This window comes from Lynx rufus, unplaced genomic scaffold (genome assembly GCF_022079265.1).
Source record: "Lynx rufus isolate CCGP_SWC_20201006 ecotype Redwood Valley unplaced genomic scaffold, mLynRuf1.p SCAF_1, whole genome shotgun sequence".
In the NCBI taxonomy this organism is placed as follows: domain Eukaryota; kingdom Metazoa; phylum Chordata; class Mammalia; order Carnivora; family Felidae; genus Lynx; species Lynx rufus.
The window spans coordinates 19,809,256-19,836,240 of NW_025814823.1; the positions used below are offsets into that span (position 1 = coordinate 19,809,256).

General features: G+C 42.6%; 1 protein-coding gene across 2 annotated transcripts in view; it reads right to left on the reverse strand.

The window, feature by feature from the left end:
- WDFY2 (WD repeat and FYVE domain containing 2) overlaps positions 1-26,985 on the reverse strand; it is a 179,113-nt gene that overhangs the window by 120,941 nt on the left and 31,187 nt on the right. The window contains exon 2 of one of the 2 annotated variants that reach the window (XM_047079236.1): positions 20,659-21,046. The exons of the other annotated variant lie outside the window; for it this stretch is intronic. The gene's annotated coding sequence lies outside the window, so the exon portion shown is untranslated. The remainder of the gene's footprint in view (positions 1-20,658; positions 21,047-26,985) is intronic. 2 annotated transcript variants of the gene reach the window in all.

The following is a 26,985-nucleotide window of genomic DNA, read 5'->3' on the forward strand; positions in this document are numbered from 1 at the left end:
AAAATGAACAGAGTAAGTGGATTGAAAAAAACTGAAAATGAAACATATAACATTACTGAAATAAAATTGCAATGGACAAATGGAACAGATTAGATACAATAGAAGAGAGGATTTATAAACTAAAAGACAAATGAAAAACACTCTACAGGACAATCCACACAAAGACCAAGATATGGAAAATATTACAAGTTTAAAAACATGAAAGGCAGAGTAAAAAAGACTAGAATGAGAAGATCTAAGATATGTATAACTGGAAGGAACAACATAGAGAATGGGGAAAGAGGCAACAGTTGAGAAATAATGGCTCCGTCTCTGACAGACACTTTGAAATATGTCAACTCTAAGATGAATATAATCAATGGCAGGAGATTAGCCTGGGTCAGATCAAAAGTTACCATTTTGGGGCACCTGGGTGGCTCAGTCGGTTAAGCATCCGACTTCAGCTCAGGTCATGATTTCCCAGTGCATGGGCTGGAGCCCCGTGTCAGGCTCTGTGCTGACAGCTCAGAGCCTGGAGCCTGCTTCAGGTTCTGTGTCTCCTTTTCTCTCTGCCCCTCCCCCACTCATGCTCTGTCTCACTGTCTCTCAGGGATAAATAAACATTAAAAAAAAAAAAAGTTATCATTTTCTTTCCTAGATAACTGACCAGCCTACAACTGTAACTCAGCTAGGCTCCCTCTTCCCCTGATGTCTTAGAACTTCAGACAAAGAAAGTATTCTCTAAGTATGAATGTGGGCCTTGTTAGAGAAAATAGGAATCCAGTCATGCATCACTAGATCTTAACCACTTTTCTTTGCTGTCCATGTTCTCGTAAGAAACATGCCATACACATTTTTCAACACCACCTCTTCTAATTCAGTGGTGACTGGAAATGCTCCATGAAGACTATGGACCCAAGTTAGGCAAGACATGATTTGGGAAATAACTTCCACTAATGAAATTAAAGAAAGTAGGGCAGAAAATATAAAGTTCATCCATTTTCCTGCCCTACTCTGTTTCTCTTTATCCCTCACAAAACACCCTAAGGTGAGTAAGGCAAAGATATCATCATTCCTAGTGATGTCTGAAGGTGCTAGGAGTCTAGAGGAATTAAACAGTTTGATCAAAGTTCCACAGGAAGATGATGGGAAAAGTCACATCAAAAGCCTACTGTCTTAAGTACATCATATGAACCTTATTTGGATTGTGGTCTGAATAAATCAACCATTAAAAATATATGTTCAAATTAGGGAAATTTGAACATGTTAAATGATATTAAGAAATCATAGTTTATTTAGTTCTGCATAACAGCAGCACTGTGGAATGTGGAACGAGCTAACATTTATACTATTAACAGGTAAAGTGATATAGTAATCTATAATTCATTGAAATTGAATCCCAGAGGGGCGCCTGGCTGGCTCAGTAGGTAGAGTATGTGACTCTTGATCTCAGGGTGGTGAGTTCAAGCCCCACATTGGACGTGGAGCCTACTTAAAAAATAAAAAAATAGGGGCGCCTGGGTGGCGCAGTCGGTTAAGCGTCCGACTTCAGCCAGGTCACGATCTCGCGGTCCGTGAGTTCGAGCCCCGCGTCAGGCTCTGGGCTGATGGCTCAGAGCCTGGAGCCTGTTTCCGATTCTGTGTCTCCCTCTCTCTCTGCCCCTCCCCCGTTCATGCTCTGTCTCTCTCTGTCCCAAAAATAAATAAAAAACGTTGAAAAAAAAATTAAAAAAAATAAAAAATAAAAAAATAGAAATAAAAAAATAAAGTGAATCCCAGAACCCCTACCCAACAAAGCATGGAGTGGAGAGATCCATGAAACAAGATTGGCAAAAGGTTGGTCATTGAAGCTGGATAACGGGTACATCATTATTTTCATGTGTTGTATATGTCAGAAATGGTCTGCAATTAATTATTTTTTAAAATCTTGAGGTCTTGACTCATAACAACTGTATATATAACTGCATGTAACAGAAAGGGATAGCCTTCTTTGTAGAGAGAAATCATGAATAGAGAAACAGTAGTGGATACAAAATCAAGTAGTACTAAACAGTTTTGTCATCCAGATGGCAATCTGAATTGGTTTAACATCCTTTGTTGGTATTAATAAATAGTTCACAAATGAAACACTTTTTATTTCTAGAGAATGGATAACAATTTCTGGGTCTCTAAAATGAATGAACAACCTAGAAAAAGCCATGCTTTAAAAGATGTTAACAGCTGAGGCAAATTATCTAGCATATATGTCCAAAAGAAATTGCTACAAACTATCAGAATTATCCCACTAGAAAATTTTTAAAGCTCTCAACACATAATATTCATGTTAAATATTCTCAACACATAAATTACAGTAGCATATGTAAATGGTAAAGGAGACGATAGCATATGGGTTGCTTTGAAGTTAGCAGAGTGGACGAAAATGTCTATTTTCCAGTGCTTAAATACATTTCATTAGGAGATTAAATTCTCCTTACTACTGGAAAACACTACATGGCATAAAAGTATTCAGATTCCATATTAAATAACCTACATTATTTTGAACATCCATCTGCTCTCCTTTATGACAAAAGAGACAAGTTTTGAGATTCTAGATGTAATCATAAAAGCCCTTACATTCTAGCCTATTTTATAAAGTAACTAAGACTAATCGTATTTCTCTCAAATTTTAAATGTATCGGACATGCTTTGTAGTAATACAAAAGAGATATAAAATGGGAAAATCAAAAAGACAATGACACTACATCTTTACTCTGCCAGATCAAATAAACAGAACAGTAGCCCTCTACAATTTTGCTTGATATAAAGTGATGATTTAGCATGAATGGTTGAAAAATCTGTTACCCTGAAAAACCATAATAGACAGATACCCTCTCCTCCTATAATCAACCTTTCTTCCTGTGGGTTTTTGAGATACATAATGTATACTCATGAATGTTAATAAATCCCATAAATCAAAATCACATTAACTTCCCTTCCATATCGAACCTTCTCCATAAGCACCCATAGAATTTCCTTGATGTATCCAAGTACATGGTGTAAAACAATGTAGATGAACCTACAACAACAAAATTTCTTTATGTGTTGAAGAAAAGTCTATTACTAGAAATAATTCACTCTCTCTTGACCTCACTTGGAAAACATGCTTAAATTTAAGCCACACCAACGGTAAAGCTTACACGCACACCCATTAAATGCACAGAGCAGCCTTCTGTTTATTGGTCAACCCTCATTTATATTTTTGTGGGAGAAGTCAAGTAAAAGTAATAGTAGAAACTAAATTATTTTCTAAAATTCTTTTCAGGAATTCATTAACTTCCAGAAAGATTCCAAAATTCCTACAAATCTTGAGCTAAGGCTGACGAACCACAGAGCCCCTCCGCCAGAAGCCATTCTGTAAAGCAAGCATGATATGTACATTATTGCTCTACATAATATGCAGCAGTATCGAGTTAATCCCTGCAAAAATAAACGTCCAAAAAGCTTAGCAGTACCCAATATTTCTACTAGCCAGCATTCTCCCAAGAAGTTACATACGTAATAAAATGAATGAAATCAGCATTTTCTGACTCACACAGAGTAGCTTTTCATGAATGGGTACTTAAGTGTGAAGACGGATTAACTCTGATCTCATTTTAATGAGTTTCTCTTTGTCTTTGAGGGACTACTCCGCACAGATGCTCAATCACTCCACTCCGTAGTCATTTCAATCCATCCATTTAAGAGGTTTGAGAATGGTGCTGACCCGCACTTCTGTGGGCATACTAAATGCACCAAGATGTAAAGTCAGACAATAATTTAAATAATGTAAAGTCACCTCTTCTGTCCACTAGATTGCTAATTCCTGTCCAGGACGCCTCTGTGATGTAAATGAAATCTGTCCTGGCTCTGCTATCACGTTGCCTTTGTTACACTCCCACTGACACTCGCAAGAGCCTCCTATCTGGTCTCCTGCCTCCTATTCCACTCTTCTCTGATCCCTTCACCCCGCCACTCAGGTACTTCCTAAAATGCAAATTCAACTATGGCTCACCTTTAGAGATGTTCAGCCTTTGTGTGGTCTACCAGGTCCTCCACAATCTGACCCATGTGCGCTCCTCTGGCCCCAGCTGCCCGATATTCTACCCAACTACTCTTAGTTCTCTAACTCAGTAATGATCAAACTTGCTTGGAGAAAAACTAAAACTGAAAGGCTGCCATAGGGTTAAACATAGGGTTGCCAGCTTTTTATTGAGCCAAAGAAAAAAACATCTCAAACAAACAAACAGAAGAACCCTACAATTTGTTGGCACTTTCATTTTACAAAAAGTTAAGAAGGACATGATCTTAGAATTCTAAAATCTGAATTATAGGGGTGCTGGGTGGCTCGGTCGGTTAAGCGTCTTACTTCGGCTCAGGTCATGATCTCACAGCTCGGTGGGCTTAAGTCCCATGTTGGGCTCTGTGCTGACAGCTCAGAGCCTGGAGCCTGCTTCGGATTCTGTGTGTCCCTCTCTCTCTCCCCCTCCCCTGCTCATGCCCTGTCTCTCTCTGTCTCTCAAAAATGAATAAACATTAAATAAATAAATAAATAAATAAATAAATAAATAAATAACTCATATTGTCCTTTTTTCTTTTTATTTCACCACACACTGGTGAAAATTCTTGCACCAACTTCTTCAGCAAAAGCCATGCCCTCGCTCATCATACCCTTATAACCCTGCACGCGCTGACTCTCTGATGAAGCATCTGTTTCTCCCCCATCCTCCTTTTTCACTTGCATAACTAGTATTCATCCTACAACACTCACCTTACAGGGCAGTCCTTTTCCAATTTTAGCATTCATAAGAATAACCTGGGGATTGTGTAAGATGCAGATTCTGATTACAAAAATTTTGTCCTATGGTTCCTTCCAGAAGCGTTGCGGTTTGGGGTTTTACATCTAAGTCTATGATCTATTTTGTGTTCATTTTATATACGTATGAGGCATGGGCCAAAGTTCATTTTTTTAATATATGCATGCCCAATTGTTCCAGCATCATTTGTTGAAAAAATAGTCCTTTCTCCACCGAATTTGTCAAAAATCAATTGAGCGTGTATATGTGTCAGTCTCTTTGCAGACTCTGCTCTGTTCCACTGATCTGTTTGTTTAGGCCAAGCTATCACACATGTATCTTGAAGGCTCAAGATACAAAGAGCCTTGTGTGCAAATGAGAAAGGACCTGGAATGTACCAGACCTCCTTGATGTTTGCCTATGTTTTCTTTCTCCTGTTGTACTGTATCCAATGTCTTACCAAAGCCTGAGGTAAGTATACTTTGTGAAATCTTGTTGAGTCCTTTCAATCAATTGGCCCTGGGTAACTGCTGCAATGATTTTGCTTTCTGTGATTAAAAAGAGAACACATGGCCAAAGAACTGGCTGTTTTCCATCTTGCCTAAGTGGGTCAAGGTCAATTCTCTCTTTGTCCTCTCTGCTAGGAATGGCACTTCCCAAGTTATACTCATCATGGCCTTTAGGTCTGCTTTGATTGTAACTAGTTAACCATGGCCAAGATAACGAAGATGATTGCAAAATGGAAGATTTTTCAGTCTAAGGCATGTTTACAAACCGGAGTCCGTGAGCCTAAGAGTACACACAGGAATGTGAGCCACAGAAGGCAAATGAAGCTAACACAGTAACCTGAAAATGAGCACAACCCAGCAAAAGCTGAAACCTTTTAGGAAATATCACCAACCGCTCAACGGATAGTTGCTGGGCTTCCTGATACATAAAGGAAGACACAGGTGGACCCCCAGCACATTGTAAAGATCAAAAAACTTCTGGTGGGCATCCCTTCCATTAAGAGTCAAGCTAGATTAAAGCATACGCAGACACTCCCAGAGTCTGAGAAGTTACACTCCAGCACTGCCCAGACATGCAGGCACCGAACAGGAACGGAGAGTGGTGGTGTGGGTAGTGAAGAAAAGCCTCCCTCGCTCCTACGGGCTGAGAAAGTGAGGTGGCGGGGATAGTAGCAGCAGTAGAAGGAATGATAACGGTCAGGGACAGAATGTTCGTGTCCCTCTCAAAATTCGTATGTTGAAATCCTAACCCCCAGTGCGATGGTGTTAGGAGGTGGGGCCTCTGGGAGGTAATGAGCTCATGGAGGCAGCGCCCTCATGAATGGGATTAGTGCCCTTATAACAAGAGACCCCATCTCTCCACCACGTGAGGATACGGTGAGAAGACAGCCATCTAGAAGCCAGGAAGAAGGCTCTCACCCAGAGTCTCCAGGACTGTGAGGAAACCGCCCAATCCACGATAATCTGTTACTGCAACCCATACTTACTAGGACGCCACCAGAGTGAGGTTTCTTTATAGGAGACACATTGTGTTTTACTGGCTTTCCTTCATTTAATCCTCACAAAAGTTCTAGGAGGGAGATCCGTCTCTCGTTTCCATTTTAGAAGTGAGGAACTAAAATGTGCTCACACTAATCTGCCTGTGGCCCCCAAGCCAGTGAAAGGACGAACCAGGAGGTACTCAAGGCAGCCGGACTCTAACGCCTCGTTCTTACTCACCTCTATCTTATTTCTGAAGTTGTCTGAGCACTCTGAGGGAGGAAGAAAGCAGACTGTGAGGACAGAAGGAAAAATGCAGGAAGCTTGCTGAAGTTGTCACTATTTAGATAACAGAAGACAGGAAGCAAAGAAAATGGCCTCCAAGCAGCTACAGCACCTTGCACAGTGCTTCGGGTAGGTCTGGGTTTGATCGCTTCTAACGGGCCTAGAGGGACACGAGACAAACAACATGCGGCTCTGTCATATTCTCTCAGTTACACAGAGCTGCTATTCTTTTTTTTTTGTTTAAGTTTACTTATTTACTTTGAGAGACAGAGAGAGAGAGCGGGGGAGGGGGAGAGAGAGAGCAGGGGGAGGGGAAGGGTGAGAGAGAGAGACAGAGACAGAGAGAGAGAGAGAGAGAGAGAGAGAGAGAGAGAGAGAGAGAATCCCAAGCAGGTTCCATGCTGTCAGTGTGGAGTCCGATATGGGACTTGAGCCCATGAACCATGAGATCATGACCTGAGCCAAAACCAAGAGTCGGATGCTTAACCGACTGAGCCACCGAGGTGCCCCACAGAGCTGCTATTCCTACAGGCTGGCATGGAAAATAAAGGTCACTTCATAATTTCTCTCTCTTCTAATGTCATTGAAAAGAATTAGGGCTTCCCTACAGGGCAGCTCTCCATATCTCCCTACCTTCTCCTCCAGCTCTATGTCTTGTCAGTGTGGACGAAATCCACTTAATCCAACCATAACACATCCAATCACTTTGATCAGTACACACAAAACGTTTCAGCCAACAAGTTCTCCTTGCTCTACTAAATTTATTCTTGGTACTGAATACCTGAGAAAAATCGGCCCCGGATTTCCAGTCTTCAGGTGGTAACAGGTGTTGTAAATTTGCAAAAGTTTAATTGACTCTAATCTGGTTTCATGATACTAAAACTCTGTTTACTAAAAGGCCGAAGTATTACTCCTCCTTCATTTTGAAAAGCATGCACAAAGTATGTATTACAAACCAGGGCTGGTACTAGAAATACAAAGAGAGTATAAATGGGGTCCCAGCCCTCATTAGCCCACAGTCAGGTTTTTTATTCACTCTTTCTCAAAAATACACCTCCAGGGCTTTGCAAGACTACACTATTAGTTCTTGGTGTTGTTATTTACAGAATTAAAACTACATCTCTGCTTGAAAATAAGGGAGAAAGAAGATAATGAAAAAGAGACTCTACAGTTTTTTGATCTCCAGTTTTGAAAGCTGGACTCGAAAATAAAAACATCTGTGTTACATACGGTAGGAGATTTTGAGATATAATAATAATGACTAACATTTAGTGAGCACTTACCCCAAGCAAAGTTCAGTTCTAGTTACCTTCTGAGAATTACTTGATTTAATCTTTACACGGGTCCTATATAGATTGGCACTTTTACTATGTCCATTTTCAAGATGATGAAACTGAGGTACAGAGAGGTAAAGTAATTTACTTAACATCTTAGGAATTAAAGGAGCCAGAATTCAAACCCTGCAGCAGCCTGTCTCCAAACTCCATGCTTTTGACAACTAATCCTGTCACTGAGGAAAGAAAGATTCAAATATCAGAATTCTGTAGCAGGTTAAGCTGACTGACCATTGAAAAAAAAATTTCTCGTCCCAGAAACAGACCCAAGTGTACAGAAGAAAGATAAATTATACAATAACTTATCTTATTGTATAATTAATTATTGGTTCCCAAAAAGTGGACCCTTACCTCACACCATTTATTAAAATAAATTTGTTGCTTTAAAGAATTACACGTGAGTACCTGGAACCAGGATGATACAAATGACTCCCTTTGCTCATCGCTTTTTGTGAAAACGACCCAACTGACCCATAAAGAAAATTCTTCACCACCCACTGGGTGCTTAAGAGCCCCATCCACCGACCAGAACCCTTGAGAAGAGTCAGCAGAGGATGGTTTAGAAAAGCCCCCAGTGAGTGGAGAGCCCAATCAGCAGCCAGTCCCTGGGACGTCATTGGCAAAAAACTGCTGCCATTCACCAGTTACTGCGAGCTGGGAGCCCGACGAAGTGCTTCAAGCTGTTAACAAATTTCAAGATTATTATACGCGCCAGTAAGCTGATGTTCAGAGTGTTCAACGAGATGCCCAATGTTGAACAGCTTATAAGAAGCAAAGCCAGGATTGGAACACCATGGCTATCACAGACTGAAGCCTAAACTCTGAAGCATTCACTGCACACAGAGGGCCCAAGTCCACCAGGGTCCCCTCTTCAGATCCTGCGGGCAGTTCCTGAATCAGAGCAGAGGCTGGACCAGCGTGGGACAAAGAGCTGTGCTGGAGTTTCTGCCTGGATGCCAGGCCAGGCAGCTATTCAGGGGGAAGGGAAACTACTCCAGGCAGCTTAGAGCTGCCAACCGCAACACAAAAGGGAGACTGTTCCGCAACAAAAGGGGGACTCTGCCCTGCAGCTGTCTCCCACTGCCCACAGCTCCATCCCTACCCCACACAGACTACTAGAACTCTAAGCTGCTGCTGAGAAAGTACAAGAAATCTAACTTTTCCCCTATTTTTGCCTATAATGAAAAGAACTCAACAAGGACCCACACAGTCTCTGACAGAGCGTATTTCAGTTACTGATATGGAACAAACCAGACCTCTCTCGGCAGATGGGACAACAGAGATGCCAGCAAGGGAGCCGGGAGAACTCTGATATTTGAATCTGAATAATCAAGGCAACGGCAAGACACAAGACAAGTTTACAGATTTTAAAACTTACATTTGCAGTAAGATTCCAAAGAACAGCGGATCACTGACGGGAATTTACTAGGATGAAAGGTGAAAAGGAGCAATAGGAAATAGGACTTGAAGGGAAAAAGCAAAACTGCAGGCCTGAAAAACAGAAGCAGTGAAATGCAGACCGGCAACAGCAGAAGCAAAGGAGAGCCTGGCATTGATGTATTCAGTGAGACCTGCCAAAACTCACAGGAAGATCATGAAACATTGGAAGTTACCAGTGAAAGGAAAGCTCCAGAATAACAGGTCCAGAAGCTCAAATGTGTGCATAACAGAAATGTTTGAAAGAGAAAATGAAACGGGAGAGAAATAATGATTTGTGTAAAGGAGAAATAATAATTAAATAACGGGGAAAAAACCAGAACTTAAAAATGAGTTTTTCCGACTGAAATTACTCACTCAGAGCTTGGCTCTGAATTCATCGTAAGAGATCCACGCATCCCCAAATTTCTGAATGTCGGGAGGGAACTATCCCATAGACAGACATCTGAACCTCCACCAAGATTTGGTAACAACAACAAAAAGGAACATGGATGAAATGGACATTGGGTCTCATCTGCCATACTAACTGTTAAAAGACAGCAGAGTAAGATGTACAGGACCCTGAAGGGAAAAGACTATGGCATAAGGCATCTAAATTGAGCTAAATTATCAATACTATAATCATCATGATAAAGCAGAAGAAATATGTAAGAATACATAATATAAAAAATAAAAATATACACTATGTAAGAAAAATATACCGTCCATAAATCCTTTCTTGAAAAAAAATTCTTTCTTTTTAAGTGTATTTATTTATTTCGGGAGGGGCAGAAGGGCAGAGAAAGAGGGAGAAAGAATCCCAAGCAGGCTCCACACCCTCAGCACAGAGCCCGACTTGGGGCTCAATCCCACCACCCTGGGATCAGGCCCTGAGCCGAAATCAAGAGCCTGACATTGAACTGACTGAGCCACCCAGGCACCCCAGGACAAGAAAATTCTTCAGGAAGGGAGGACACACAAGCAATTGAAAAAATAAATTAAAGAACTCAAGGGGCACCTGGGTGGCTCAGTCAGTTAAGCATCCCACTCGGTTTCAGCTCAGGTCATGATCTCCCCGTGCTTGAGTTCAAGGCCCACCTCAGGCTCTGCACTAACAGCACGGAGCCTGCTTGGGATTCTCTCTCCCTCTGTCTCTAGCCCTCCCCCACTTGCTCCCTCTTGTCAGTCTCGCAAAATAAATAAACTTACCAAAAAAAATTTTCTAAACAAAGAACTCAAGAAAGTAGAACATATACAGCAGCACAGACATATAGAAGTATAAAAGAAATAGCAGTGAACAGTACAGCTAAGAAAACAATGCTAATGGTGTTGAAATTACGATAGGAATGTTCAGCAAGGATGCTTAAAGGGACAAAACATAAAAAAAAAAAATAGGAACAAACATTTCTAACTATTTCAACAAAATTTAGGTGGTAAGAGGAAGCAAGGAAGGAAGGAAGGAAGGAAACAATGTGCTGAAGCATTCATGGTTTATGGGAACTGCACAGATACTGTTCCAATGTTAAATAAGTTCACATTTTAAATGTACCCACAATTAGAACACAAATTAGACCTGCAACTCCCAAGTCACAAAAAGAACTGTTTTTCTGCTTTAAAAGAGAGGAAAATTTGACAAAGTAAAAAAGAAAGGATAATAATTTGAAAACCTAACACAAGATGCCAGGGTAAGACCAAACATGCAGTGAATACTAAGGGGTTAAATACCCCTACAAAAGAGGAACATTCACAAATTGGGTAAAAGAGCGAAACCCACCCCCAGGGTTATTAAATGAGGCAACGTTTGCAAAAAAAGTGCCAGGCATATAGTAATTGCTCAAAAAAGTGTATATGAAGAAAGAAATAACATTGTAGGCACTGTGGCAAACCAAACACTTCAAAAAAGAAGGAGAGGAAACTTTACCAGTTTAAAATACCAAAATCTCATTAAAATTTAAAAAAAAATGTTTTTAAAGTCTTATGATGAGCTGACAAGAAAATAAAGGAAATCCTCAGAGGTCAAAAACCTTAAAAAAGCATATAATCTTTGACCCAGAAATTCCACTTGCAGAAACTTATTCTACACTCACATGTTACACAAGTAAGGAATCAAGGGATGCCTGGCTGGCTCCCTCGGTAGAGTATGTGACTCTTGATCTCTGGGTTGTGAGTTCAAGCCCCACGTTGGGGGTAGAGATCACTTAAAAAAAAGAAAAGAAAAGAAAAGTAGCAACTGTATGTGATAGGAGAAGAGAAAAGCAGTGTGTGGTCAATTATGGATGATAGGCTCTATGTTCATTGTGTGCAAAAGCCAGGAATCATATACGTGGGAAGAATGCATAAATTCAAGGCAGTTTTCTCAGTTTAGAATGACCTGGGCTGCAGGGGCCCATGGGTGACTCAGTTAAGAGTCTAACTCTTCCGACTCTTGATTTTGGTTCAGGTCATGATTCGCAGTTTGTGGGTTTGAGCCCCGTGTTGGGCTCTTTGCTGTCAGCACGGAGCCTGCTTCAGATACTCTGTCCTCCTCTCTCTCTGCTCCTCTCTCTCTCTCAAAAATAAATAAACATAAAAGAAAAAAAAAGAATGATCTGGGCTGTAAATAACAGAACTGCAACCGCAGTGACATAAACAATAAGACTCCCAGGCAGACAGTTCCAGGTTGATCAGTGGCTCACATGTATCTTTCATGGCTGAAGCCCCACATTTCCACCTATCCCCTTCGGTGTGCTAGGGACATCATGTTAGGCAAATGCGAGGTTTGTAAGATTGTATCGATAACACCATACTAAAATTGGAGGGGGAAAAGAGCTAAAAGAAACCTGTGTCCCCTGCTCACGCTCCCTGTCTCTCAAAAATAAACAAACATTTAAAGAAATTAAAAAAAAAAAATCTGTGAATAGTGGTTGTTCCAACATGGTGGATCACGGGTGGTTTCTTACTGCCTTCTTTCTATGCTTTTTTTGGGCTTTCTGTATTTTTTTTTATAAGAATGTAAATACTTGTAATGAACTGAAAAGAGAAAAAGTATAAAGTATGTCTTTCAGATGAACTGACATAGAAATGCTACTGAAGAAAGGGGCTCAATGGCCTCTTGGCCATAATGGCATGGGTACTTTTCTTGTTTTCCAATTAGACTTCTTCCAAATTGACCTGTCACGTGTATGAGTTTTCTAATTCTCCACCACATAAATACTAGTTTTGTATAAAAAGTAAGCTCATGATGTTGTTAATGATTATCCCCTATGTAAGGTGTAACACTTTACAGAACAGTTCCTTTTCATGGGCCTTTATTTCACGATTACTATTATAGCCTTCATGGATAAACACAGGAAAATTAAAATAGAAAAACAGAGCACGCTGCAGTGAGGAACTTGACACTGTAATCATTCAAGAGCCTTCCCTAAAATCACATTAAATCAGGAAACTTAAATCCATTTTTTGCCAGCAGCACTCTCTTTTCACGTGCCATCTTTCATAAAGATAATATTAAGACAAATTCATGGTTATAATGCATCAATTTCCAAGGGGCTCGATTTCTTTTAGATATTTAATTAACACCAGTAACCATCTGTGCCCTAAATCTACTGTAGACAAAATGAATGTTGAGAGACCAAAGCAGGGCAGAGAAACCTACGCTACCCATTTGGTGTGCTTCAGTGACTTCCTCCTGTTAACCTTCCCCCCACGACGAGGTAGATGGAACAGGGTGAGGGACTTTCCACATGTACAGTTTAATCTATTAACTTCAGAGGCATCTTTCAAGACTAACTTCTCCACAGCTTACACCTAAAAATCTGGATCTCACAACTTCAATTTCAAAACTGAAGGACCCCTGAGAAATCATCTAAGCAAACTCCCCATTTCACACACAAGGAAACTGGGCGTGTACAGCTGAAAATCATCACAATGGATCCCTGTTACAAGCAGAAATGTTCCACTGAGCACACAGAGGTCTTCGGAAGAGGTCTAAACCCTGCAAGCAGTTTTTTTTTAATGTTTATTTACTTATTTGGGGAAAGAGAGAGTGCATGAGCACGGGAGGGGCAGAGAGAGAGAGGGAGAGAGAGAATCCCAAGCTGGCCCTGCACTGTCAGCACAGAGCCCGCTGCAGGGCTCGAGCTCACAACTGGGAGATCATGACCTGAGTCAGTATCAAGGGCGGCACGCTTAACCGAATGAGCCACCCAGGCGCCTCTAAACCCTGCAGGAATTCATCCTGCTGCTCAATCTTTAGTTGTGATCCTGTTTGTTAAACGCTGGTCAGTCCGTTTCTAACGCTCTTTTTAGATACCATAAATCTTCAAGTGAGAAAATTCTATTCAGTCCAACATGGTGGGTACACTAAAGCAGCAAAGTGCCATCTGTGGGGCATGAAGTGCCCTGTGAAGTCATTCTCCCTCCTCTTCCCCCTCCACAAGGAATGGAAATTAAGCTCTGCCTTTATGGTTACTGTCGCTGTCTTTACTAATGTGACAAGAGTCACTGAAGAATGTGTAAACGTCAAATTGTAAACAAAAAATTCACTGAAATAAAAATTTTTATTAGGCGTGTTTCATTTTGTTTTAGGCCCTGCCACATTAGTCACATGAATTATGAAATGCAATATACTCCATTATACAAAGTTAAATAAACTATAAACATCTATGATATTAATCATCAATCAAAATTAATCGTTGGAGCCACTGGTGGAGAAAGAGGAAGGAGCTATTTAATGAGCTTGGCACGGCAGATGAGGCTTCCTGTATTTTTCTGTGTGTTGGGATGATCCTTACGAGCCCTCTAGTAAATAGACACGAAAAACTCTGCCGTACAGAGAAGTAAACTGAGGCTCTGGGAGGTGAACTGATCCAAGCCTCGCAGATAACAGGATGGGCATCTCCAAACCCAGTCATCGCTCTACTGCACAAATGCGGCCACAAGTTCCAACAAAGAATGAGAAAAGATGAAGGTCCTACAGCGTGGAATTTACATTCTAAAGACACACTTGGGCCTCACATCCTCACCTATTCAAGAGTTGGAGATCCCAAGCGTAATTCTAAAACATTAGTTCCTCCCTCAAATCCTCGCTGTGAGCTCCCTGATGTGGCAGCAGGCCCTGGTGGCGACTGGGGTGGGGGTGGGGGGCTGGCTCTGGGCCCTCCAACTGTGGTTTCTACTTGATTTCACCTAAATTCTTAGGCAGACTTACTCCTGACTGTGTGAACGCTGTCTGACAACATTAAAACAATCAGACAGAAGTAACTTGCTGGAGTGTGAAGCAGTAAATGCTACATCAGGTGAAAATTCCCTCCGCTGATACCAGTTTCCTTTTCAAAGTCCTGGCTCATCCGTGCCCTGTCAGCATTCCACCCTCAGCCAGGGCTGGCTGCGCTCTGAGCCGCCTAATCTTGGCTGAATTCCACAGGATTTTAGTTGGCCTCAGTAATATTTTTGCTTAGCTCTCAAGTCTGGAGATACTTCTTCTAGAAGTGATTTTCCTTTTTGCTCTGAACTCCTGAAAACCCTCCAGACTGAGGAAGACGCTAATTGACTCGTATTAAGAAGAGGTACCAAATTTTAGTGGTGGTTGCCATGGGCTGCAGTGGAACAACTTTGCTTTGCATGTTAAAATACCTATTTGGGTGGGTTTTTTTAGAAGATTATTACTTTTAAGATCAACAGACACATTTTTTTCTCTCTATTACATAACAGGCTAAAAGCTACGTTCGATTTTTTTTCTCTTTATTACGTAACCGAGGCTAAAAGCTGCATTCGTTCAGCTTTGCAACCAGATTAAACTCAAGAAACGTGAATTTCGCACCCCAAACATTTACACAATCAAGTGCTAGACACATGTGCCCTTAAGAGAGGAGGAAACCACCATATCAATACCAGGGATACGTGTGGTTAAAGTGCTGTTCCGCCAGAATATACTTGACCAGAAACCGCTAAGTAAAGTTGGAATGATCGAAGTATTCAGAACCCTACCACCTCTCACTACCTCTGCGACTGTAGTCCCAGTCAGAGCCACTGCCACTGGTCCTGCTGCAATGGGCTGGCCTCCTAACGGGTCCTCCAGCTGCTGTCCCCACTCACTCCCACCCAGCCCATGGTCGAGTTGCACATAAGTCAGTCGATCCCATTAAACGAGAGTAAACTATACTCCTCTAATCAAAACTCTGCATCAGCGCTCTCCTCCCAGCCACACTGGTCTACACGCTGAGTGTCAGGAATATTCCTGCCACAGGGCCTTTGCACCAGCTACTCCCTCTGCCAGGGAAGCCCCACGGTTAGCCCCTCACCCTTCCAATCATGGTTCAAACATGGCTCTCTCAGAGAAGACTTCTCACCTTCAGTGACGACTGCCCTGGCCATTCCTTTGCAAACAATGGAAATTTAACCTCCCTCCAACCCATAAATACCTGCAGTCTTGATCCTTTTACCTTGCTCTAGGGTTTTTTCCATGCTGCTCATCTTTACTTATCCATAATAATTACTGTTTATTTCTCCCCACAGGAATATAAGCTCCACTGCAGCAGGATCTTTGCTTTACTAATAATCATCCCCTGCCTAGAAGAGCACCTGGTAGAGTCAGGAACTCAACTAACATTTGCTGAACACACGATGAATTAAAATAAGCAGAGTGAAACTGGCCTAATATGGGCACATGAGGACCCAACACACAAGATTCTTGCCACTCCCAGTGATGAATGGAACCGGAAGAGCAAATCAGGAGTCACGACAGTACGAGAGCAATGGCTCACAGTCCTGGGCAACAGAACTATAAATATTCAGGCAAGAGTACTCTAACACAGGGTTAGAGTATCTCGGATGGAATATGAACTTCTGCTTTTTAGCAAATTCATTCTATCAGAACCCAGCAGTAATCTGTGCACAACAACCCCAAGAAAAGTGTGTGCGTGGAGTAGGTTCGATTAAATGAAATCAATTTTACCACGGAGTGGTTTCCCCCAATCTGATCCTCTCTCTGATCTCTCATCTTTATCACATTATCTCCAAGCAGGGTTCAGTCACTTCAAAGACGGGTCTTGAAAGGAGTATTAGGGGACAGAGGGAGCACTGTCATTTAATTATGTCTCTTTATTCTGTTTCTTTTATCTTAAAAGCTTAGGAGACGGGAGGAGACAGTGAAGAAATTACATCTATAGATTTAAAAAAAAAAAAAAAAGGATCCAACCCTTAAAAAAGAGCTGCCTGTAATGACTGTCCATTGTGGAAAAGACAAACATGAGATTGATTGAGAGGACAGGAACCACAAAATATCCAGAATTTCTAGAGGGAATGAGAAAAAGCTGGAAATAAGGTCGTTTCCAAACGTTGACAGGATATGCATTCCTACATGCTGACATCTGTTGAGAGGTCTGTACTGTGTAAACACACACACACACACACATACACACACACACACACACACAAATATATCAACTTCTACAACAAAGGCAAATCACAGGTGACTACTAAAAATGGGTGAAGTTGATGCAAGCAGGCTAGGTCCGAGGACCCAGAGCAGGTCCCCCAGGACCAACCAAGAGGATCCTTGGCTTTGCACGGGATGAAAATCAAATGTGAGCCGAAAGGAAGTGAGAGCAGGGTTTACTGAAGACAGAGCAGATACAGACGGAGCCTGTGGAACATTCGGAAAGGAAAAAGGGCACGAGTCTCTGCTTGGGGTCTGGAGTTTTTATTGAGGGCGGTGCTCTGGTGCACGTATCTCTCAGGCATCCAGGAACTGGCCAAACAGGGACGGGGGCTCAGGTGTCTTCCATAAGTCACTTATGCCCTGGAGCCAGGGGTCTTGCTGTCAAGGTGTCTGGAGTCAGTGGTCTTAAAAAGCATTCATGAGACGACCTCTCTTGGACACTCCTTAGATGTTCTCTATTGTTCTGGAAAGACTCCAAAGAAATCATTAACTCCTTTACACGGTGGACATACATGATGGTGTGTGTAAAGTGGGGGTGCAGGTCCTAGGAAGAAGAGAAGCAGGGAAAGAAGTAAAGGGAAAAAACCTAGCTTTTTCTTTCATGGGGTCCCTTCCATTTCCCTATCTCAAAGAGATTTAAAAAACCATTGCACTCTTAGGCAGGATTCCAGGAGCTTGAATCAACTCAATGAATCCTGCTAACAACTCCTATGAATTAGGTGCTATGACCATGCCCATTTTAGAGATGAGGAAGGCAAGGCTTTCCTGTCATTCTCCCTGCTCCTCCTCCAGCCTCCCTTTCATCTTCCTAATAGAGGGCTTGGTACGTTGCCCACTATCTGTTTTAGCCAGTACTGCCCTGGTTTATGTCTGTCATTCTGGCCTAGGCGGTCACAACACCTACTTTCACTTCTTTTTTTTAATTGTAGGAAGAAAAAACGCCTAACATGAAACTTACCATCTTAACCATTTTCAAATTTACCTTTACTTTTAAAAGGGTCCTGGTTTAGACCATAAATTATCTGATCAGCCTTGTCTACTTTAACTTCTCTACGGTAACTCTTTACTTACCTGCCTCCCTGATGGAACTGTGAGACTTTGGAGAACAAAACTCCAGCAGAGTGCCAGGGAGACAGTGAGTAAATGTTTAATAACTGAACAAATGAATAAAGATGTTATTCTAAAATCCCTCCTTGGTTAATGTTCATTTTACAGAGGGAGTCGGCCCTCTACCAGCTTCAGAATTTGAAACCTGCAAATTATTCCTTACGTATCTGAGACACATAATGTAGCTAGAGAAAGTGCCAGTGGTCTACAGAACGTTGTAAATGTGTGTTGCTGCACAAAAGAACAGTCATTTACCCACCAGTGAGCCGCCACAGGAGACAGTGGCTGCAAGAAAATGTGTGTGGGCTTATAAATATTTGGACAGATTCACAAGCCTGGAATAAAGAACAATAATAAAAAAACAAAAAGGGTCTCAAAACAAAGACAAGAAAGTCAAGTGCTCCACTTAAACACTCTTTTAAAATTCAAATATTATCTTTGGGGATGCGAAGCTCTGCACTGTCAGCATATGGCCTCCTGCTGTGAATCACAGCACAAACATATTCTGAGTTAATCCTGTACCTTTGTGAAGAGGGAAATAAGGACCTCCAATTTCAGTAGAACTTCATAAACCTAAAATGCAGTATTTAATGTGAAGCTAAACAACCCATCCTTCCCTCCCTCCAACCCTCTTCCTCTTTCTCCCCCGCCCCACACACATATACAATGTTCTCTCTCTCTGTCTCTGTCTCTCTGTCTCTCTCTCTCTCTCTCTCTCTCTCACACACACACACACACACACACACAATGTTCTACATCAACTTAAAATGAACAAAAAGATAAAAACAAAATTGAGAAAAAAGGATAGAGTGTGGTTTTTATTGATTTAAAACCAGAAAATCCCACTACATGACTAACCGGGACAGTTTTATCAACATCATAATACTGAAGTTCTGTTCGGTGTTTTTAACCTGCACCCAAATTTTTAAGTCACTGGTACCACTTGACCACTTCGGAACCAATCTAATCTCTGTATTTCTCCAGATGGCAACTGTCACTTGGGCCCGAGGAAACCCAAAAGGACCGATCTGGCCAGCCATCACATTGCATACTTTAAAACTCACTCAAGAGTTGAGGCGGCTGCCACTCTGTTCTTTGTAACTCCAAGACGTGAAGGCCAAAAGATATCTTCAATTCAGTATAGTCTTAATTGCTTTAAAGTCTGCTGTTTCCCAGGTGAACAAGGTCCCTTAATTCTTACAGATGTAATGAAGAGAGTATTTTTGAGCTAGTAGTACACTTGCATTGAACATGACCAGCCCTCAAGCTATCAAAGGTATCTGTTCGCCTGGGCAAGGCCTCTGCGTTCCGGCAGAAATGTAAGAAGGGAGGATGGGATGAGAGGAGAGACACAAGATTTTGTAGCAGGAATCGCATGCTTTACCCAGAGAAAACATTTTTTTCTAAATCACTTCAACTTTAGTAGCACAGGGAAGCCAACAGGACTTGATCATCACGTTTTATACACGAGGAAAGTTCTAACACGAGGGAAGGGAAGTTCTAACCCAACAGGATGAGGAAAAGGGGGCAGGGCCTGGTCCAGAGGGAAGTAGGAGAAGAGGAAAGCCAGAGTCAGGAGAGGAAGTGGGGGAGGTAAGTGTGTCCCACCCCCCCCCCCTTGAAAGGTGTGCTCACAGGGTGAAAGAAGGAAGGCCTCTGCCATGCTTCCAGTTTAGGATTCTGGGCACAGACTGCCTCGTGGGCCACACCACGTCGATTTGGTCTGGTCAGTCACATCCAAGTAAACTGTGCTACAGCAAAGTCAGACAGAGCAACGGCTGGAGTTTATCATTTACCTCTGCAGCCCTGACTTTTCTGTTTCCACGAGCCCCAGAAAATCCTGCCTGAATAGGGTGAGACAGAAATGAGCAGTTGCAGATGGGGTGGGCTGGACAGAGGGTCACGGGAGTGCCCGGTGAGGGGCGACGTGACGCCTCTACAAAGACTGTAGGGGACCAGATCACTAGGCCAAGAGCTGGCTGAAGGATATGGCAGAGGCCCAGAGGGGAAGCATGCCCGTAAGAGCCAAAGTGAAGCGGAGCCTGCCAGGAGCACGACCAGGCATGACCGAGCATGACAAGCAAAACAGGAGTTCCAGCAGCAAGAGCTTTCGGCGGCCGGCTCCAGGGAGGGACGCCCTCGCTCAGCCATCTCCAGTCCAGGCAGCTGCTCCACGGCAGAGCCACGAGGGACCCGGAGGTTACCAGGTGGGTTTATAGATCCCATCCACTCCCCAGCCCACCCCTCCCCTTCACCCAGATGCCACCTTAGCGAGGTCCGTGGAGGAAAAGGAAATCCAAGAATCAGAGCACTTGACATGGGTAAAAGTGAGCATCTACCTAAAGACTACTTAAAGTTGTTGCATCAGACTAATTTCACTGGATTAAGCCATATTTAAGCTGCTTCCCCCATCGACTTCCATACTGGGAAGGGGCCTGTGAGGAAGGTCAGTCCAAATGATTCAAAAATAAGGAATCATTCTCTCCGCCTGTGGGTCCCGTAAGTCACCACTGTTTCTTCTCGCCCTTACTTCTGACTGCCCACAACACGAGGCAGAGCGAGGAAAACAGTCCCCAGTCCCACTGGAGGGACCTCAGTCCCATTACTTAATTGTGGAAGAACACCTTCTGGAGTTCTTCTTTATTTGCCTGTTGGGAAAGGCAGAAGAAGGCCCAACACAGTTGAGAAAGAAAAGAAAGCCAAAGAAAGAAAATGAGGCACGATTTTTTTCATACTTGGAGCTCCGCAGCTCACCCTTACGGTACATTTTTTAGAGAAGCAAAAGGCATCACATATTTTGTTCACTTCTCTAGCCTTACCAGAGGTGGATAAGCCCCAGCAATCCTGTGACCGCTGCCTGACCAAAGGTTTGTGGCGCTGCTCACTCCCTCCTCAACGCACCCTCTTGCGGCGTTCACAATGGCGACAGGCAGGGAGGCGGCACCCCAAGCCTCCACGCTTTGGCTCTGGCAAGCCTCCCATCTTCTACAACTGTGATGTTCTGTGTTCAGGGGAATTCCAGCAACATTCTGTGAGAACGGGGATTGGTCACGGGCTGACGCCGTCTGCTAACAGTTGAAGGTTTGGGGCACGTCATGAGCCAGAGCAGCAGGCACGTTCCCTTTATACAAGGTAAACAGGCTGCACGCACTCTACCACAGGAGACCCTTCACACGTCCACTGATGATTTCGAGATCCAATCATTAACTGTAAATCACAAAGTTCTCCCGGTTAGAGACCAGCTGGTGCATCTGGACCGAGTCCGCCCATTAAACCCTCCATCCACCTCCACAGGCATTCATACAACTAACGTTAATGACACGCACTGTGGAATCCCACAGTGATACACAGGAGAACGAGATACAGTCCCTGCCCTCAAGAAGCTCAGAAGCTGGCAGCCGAGACGGATTTGCTATTAAAGCAGCATCCTGTCAACTCCTGGTTTACCATCGCTATCACCAGTACTAGAGTCAGAGACCGGCCGTCCATTAGCCTAAAGCAAACTTCTAGTAACGAGGTAACACGTGTCCTAGCACATGCTAGCACACGGCGTGCGGGGAAAACGTCAACCATCTCTCCTGTACTCTCTTTACTGACGCTCTTAAGGAAGTGCTGTCAAAATGCAGCACTACCCAGGTGACCCAAGGATAGCAAGACAAAATTCTGTGAAATGTGTAGAGTGCTTATCGCTCGTACTTGAGAGGCAGCCCAAATTTTGGCAGTAAGGTGTATTTCGACACCAGCCAAGGTCTGACCATTCTCTTCAGAGGAGTTTGATTTCCACAGCCAGGCCAAGGCTGCTGAATGACTATAGGCAGGTGAAATTCACAGTAAATAGATAAGCACTAGCAGCTTCGTCTTTTCTTTTTTTTTTTAATTTTTTTTTTTAATGTTTTATTTATTTTTGAGAAAGGGAGAGACAGAGCATGAACAGGGGAGCAGAGAGAGAGGGAGACACAGAATCTGAAACAGGCTCCAGGCTCTGAGCTGTCAGCACAGAGCCCGACACGGGGCTCGAACTCACGGACCATGAGATCATGACCTGAGCCGAAGTCGGCCGCTTAACCAATTGAGCCATCCAGGCGCCCCAACAGCTTCGTTTTTTCTAATCAAGCTTCTTTAAGTAGTGCAAAGACTTAAGAGCGTTTTCTTTTTTTTTTTTAATTTTTTTTTAACGTTTATTTATTTTTGAGACAGAGAGAGACAGAGCATGAACGGGGGAGGGTCAGAGAGAGAGGGAGACACAGAATCTGAAACAGGCTCCAGGCTCTGAGCTGTCAGCACAGAGCCCGACGCGGGGCTTGAACTCACGGACCGTGAGATCATGACCTGAGCCGAAGTCGGACACCCAACCGACTGAGCCGCCCAGGCGCCCCTTAGGAGCGTTTTCTATCTACCAGCTAGAGAAGTAAGAAAAATAAAACCAATAAATCACACACGTTAGCTTGGAAATTTAAGGCCTGGAATATCAGCCTACTTCTCAAATAAATCAGGCTATGGACACATTTTTTGAAATTTCTGGAGATTCAACCCACCATTTTATTTAAAGTGACAGGAGAGATTTTTCTACTTCCCTCCCTCAAGATCCTGGGAGAAAGATTTGTCTGCCTTGCTCCATCCCAAAGAACTTACGGATGTGAAACGTCTGCTCATGTATGAGATGAGAGGATGGAAAAGAGCTGAGTCCTTCTGGGAAGTAAAAATAAAATCATCCGAGGGAATGGGGCACCTGGGTGGCTCAGTTGGTTGAACTCATGGTTCCTGACTTCGAGCCCCGTGTAGGGCTCTGTGCTGACAGCTCGGAGCCTGGAACCTGCTTTGGATTCTGTGTCTCCCTCTCTTTCTGCCTCTCCCCTACTCTCACTCTCTGTCTCTCTCTCTCAAAAAAAAAAGAATAAACGTTAAAAAAATTTTTTTAAATGATTGAGGGAATTAAGGGGAAAGGAAAGAAAGATCAGAGGGAGGAAGAAGAGAGCAACTTTGCTCTATACTACACGACGGGTATCACAATAAAGAAAGAACTCTGCACTTGGACTTTGTGTGCACAGAGGACTGCCAAAAAGACTCCTTTCTGTTGATGGAACATACCTTTCGTGTCAGCCAAACCCAAACAAACATAGCTAAGAGTTACTGCTGTAAATACACCCGTTGGGGTGCCTGAGTGGCTCAGTCGGTTAAGCATCCGACTTCGGCTCAGGTCGTAATCTCACGGTACATGGGTTTGAGCCCCATGTCAGGCTCTATGCTGACAGCTTGGAGCCTGGAGCCTGCCTCAGATTCTGTGTCTCCCTCTCTGCCCCTCCCCTGCTCACACTCTTTCTCTCTCTCTCAAAAATAAATAAAAACGTCTAAAAAACATTTTAAAATACACCGCTGATAGCTACCATAAATAGGAATTTTTTATTAAATAGATTAAAAACCTCATTATTTTGGTACATTTTATAAAAATATACCAAAAGCCCTGCAGGAATTTCCTTTCTAATAAACCCTTTCTTTATAGATATAGTTAGAATAAACAATTGGGGGTGAGGGGATTTTCAAAATACGTAAGAAACACTTTTGTAAAATCTTACCTTAAAAAGAGCTACATACAGACAAATCTCTTCCACTTCTACAGGTATAAAACAATGACGTGAACCCGACGAACGCCTGCTGATTCAATAAATATGAAAATCATTTCATACAGATTTCTTAAGAAATTCATCTAGTTGAGCAGAAATTATTCTCACTGTAAAAATGAAAACGCTTGTAACACTGTTCACTATGTGCCAGGCACTGTTCAAGAAGCTCATCTCATAGTGCTCTGTTAAAGTGCTACGATATCCATTACGGTGCTTACAAATACTAGGGATTCTCCTCCTTCCAAGCACATGGTAGAATGACACCCTGACGCCTCCCAGCCTCCTTAAATTCAGGCACGACCATGGGGCTTGCTTTAACTAACAAAAGTATAAGTGGAAATGACGTGTGTCACTTCTGGGAAGAAGTCTTTTTTTTTTGAGAGAGAGAGAGAGAGAGAGCGAGCCAGCGTGGGGCTCCATTCCACAACCCTAGCATCATAACCTGAGCTGAAGTCGAGTCAGACGCTCAACCGATGGAGCCACTCTGGCGCCCCAAGAAGTCTTTGAGAGCCAGTGCAGGCTCCGCCCAGCCCCTTTCCGCCACGGTGAGCGGCGATCCCCAAGTTGGTGTGGCCTCCCCTGGCCACCAGCTCTGTTAGCACAGCCCACACACGACTCTCAAGAGTTATGAACCAGGAGAGAGAAATAAACCTTGGTGATGTAAACCTCCAAAATGTGGAGGCTGTCTGTTATTACATTATAATTTAGCCTATCCTGACTCGGACAAGTGGTCGAAAAAACAGCCTTTCTTTCCCAATCGCCGGGTCATTTGAACTGTTAATCTAGGTGGTTTTCTTCTTACACATTATTTGTCCCTCCATCCCTCCCAGAAAACAAGTCATAAAAATCATTATTTGCATTTTAGCATTTTTACAGAATCAGAAATTTATATATTCTTTTTTTTATTTTTTTTATTTTTTTATTTTTTTTAACGTTTATTTATTTTTGGGACAGAGAGAAACAGAGCATGAACGGGGGAGGGGCAGAGAGAGAGGGAGACACAGAATCAAAACAGGCTCCAGGCTCTGAGCCATCAGCCCAGGGCCCGACGCGGGGCTCGAACTCACAGACCGCGAGATCGTGACCTGGCTGAAGTCGGACGCTTAACCGACTGCGCCACCCAGGCGCCCCTATATTCTTTTTTTTAAATTCTGCTTTTAAAAAAGTTGTTAGCAATTTTTTTTATTTGTTAAAGTTTATTTATATTTTAGAGACAGAGTGCAAGCAGGGTTGGGATAGAGAGAGGGAGACCCAGAATCTGAAGCAGGCTCCAGGCTCTGAGCTGTCAGCACAGAGCCCGATGCGGGGCTCAAACTCAGGAACCGTGAGATCATGATCTGAGCTGAAGTCGGACACTTAACCAACTGAGCCACCCAGATGCCCCTTAATTGTTTTTAATGTTTATTTACTTTTGAGAGAGAGAAAGAGAGAGTACAAGCAGAGGAGGGGCAGAGAGAGAGGGAGACACAGAGTCTGAAGCAGGCTCCAGGCTCTGAGGGGTCAGCACAGAGCCTGATGCGGGGCTCAAACTCATGAACCGTGAGATCGTGACCTGAGCTGAAGTCGCGATACAACCAACTGAGCCACCCAGGCACTCCAGTCATTAGCAATTTTTTAAAAAAGCAATTCATCCTTGCAAAACACACACACACACACACACACACACACACACACACGTAATTTGCCCTTGCATAAGATTCAAATAATATCTATGTATAAAAAGTGAAAAATCATCACATCTCTTACCCCAATTCTTTCATATGCATAGATCCACTTTTTAAAAGGGAGAGATGTCACAAAAATAATATACATATTAGTTTGCAACTTGACAACTTAATAGTCCACAGACAGCTTTCCAGTTAACAATTGCATTGTGTAGCTATAACATAATTTATTTCACCACATCCCTACTGATGGACATTTGGCTGATTAAACATTTTTATCTAATGGCAAGGCTACAATAAACATCCTTGTAAAATCATACTAATATTTCTGTAAAATTTATCCCAAGAAATGCACCTGCTGAGTCAAAGAGTATGAACATTTTGCATTTTGACAGGTATTGCCAAACTGCCCTCCAAAATGATGGTACTGGGGCACCCAGCTGGCTCAGTTGGCAGAGCACGTGACTCTTGATCTCAGGGTCACGATTTCAAGCCCCATGCTGGGCACAGAGTCTACTTAAAAAAAAAAAACAAAACGATGGTATCAATTCATACCAATAGTATATGAAAGTGCCTTTTCTCCCTAGATCTTACAAAACTGGATATTATCAAGTTTTGGAAATATCTATCCAGCTGAGATTTTTTAAAATGGTGCTTCAATGCTTAATTTGTATTGCTTTTATTATTTTTTTCCAGCTTGTTTTCACTACCTGTACATTTTCCGCAGAGAAATGTGTGCCTAGCCATGTTTTTTTAATAGGGTTATGTTTTTATTATTTATTTGTAGAGGCTTTTTTATCTATTACAAATATTAAGAACTTAAATCTATGTTGGAAATGTTTTCTACAAGTCTTCATTTATGAATGCTGGGGTCCAACACATAGATTTTTTAAAATTAATATGTTTAAATTTGTCAAAATTTCCCATTATAATATCTGGGTTTCAAGAAAAAGTCCTTTAAATTCATTCCAAGCTTAATAGGTTGACTGTGAGAACATTTCCACAAAGAATACAATTAAGCCCGTTTTTTTGGCTCTTCAAATCCACCCTGAACTTACTTTATTCTTTAATATAAATGTGTATATGATGTGTCTCTCTGAATGCTAAGGATTAAATAAGAGAATGCCCCCAAAGCAACCAGCACAGCATCCAGTATGCAATTTTTCAATAAATATTCCTTTATTTTGTCCTCCCGAGTTCCCTGAGTTCAGAGACAACAGACACACAACTCTTTCCAAAATACGTTCCATCAGAACTCCAGCTGTGTTCAGGGTGACCACACGCCCTGCCGAAACAACCATGTTTCCCAGCCTTGTGTATGGCGAGGGGTGGTAGTATGACACAGTTCTGGTTAAGGAGATGTAAGCGGAAGTCACCGGACTGAGCTTCCAGGAAGCTCCTTGGAAGAGAACAGGAGCAGCCGGTTCTGCCTTTTGCCATCTGCCCTCCCCCTTCTTCCTGCCTGGAAGGCAGATGCAATGCTGGCTGGAGGGCAGCCATCTTGAGATTTCAAAGTGACAAGATCACTAAGGTCTTTGATGGTTTTGGCCAATCCTGGAATGCCCACCTCTGTACTTCTCATTAGAAGAGGAAAATAACCCCTTTACTCGTGTGAAACATTAATGAGTCAGGTTTTCCATTAATTGCAGCAGAATATAATATCTAAACTACATGTTGTGGTTCACCCAACATCTTCGCACAGATTTTTAAATATTCTTTCCATTTTCGTGGCTTGAGATGGTCCCTTGAACAGAAGTTATGCTGGTTTGAAGGGCAAGTTCTCCATTCACAGACACATTAATTTAAAGAGGAGAAATCAAATCATTAAGCACTTCAAATGGAAATCCAAGTGCCCCCTAAG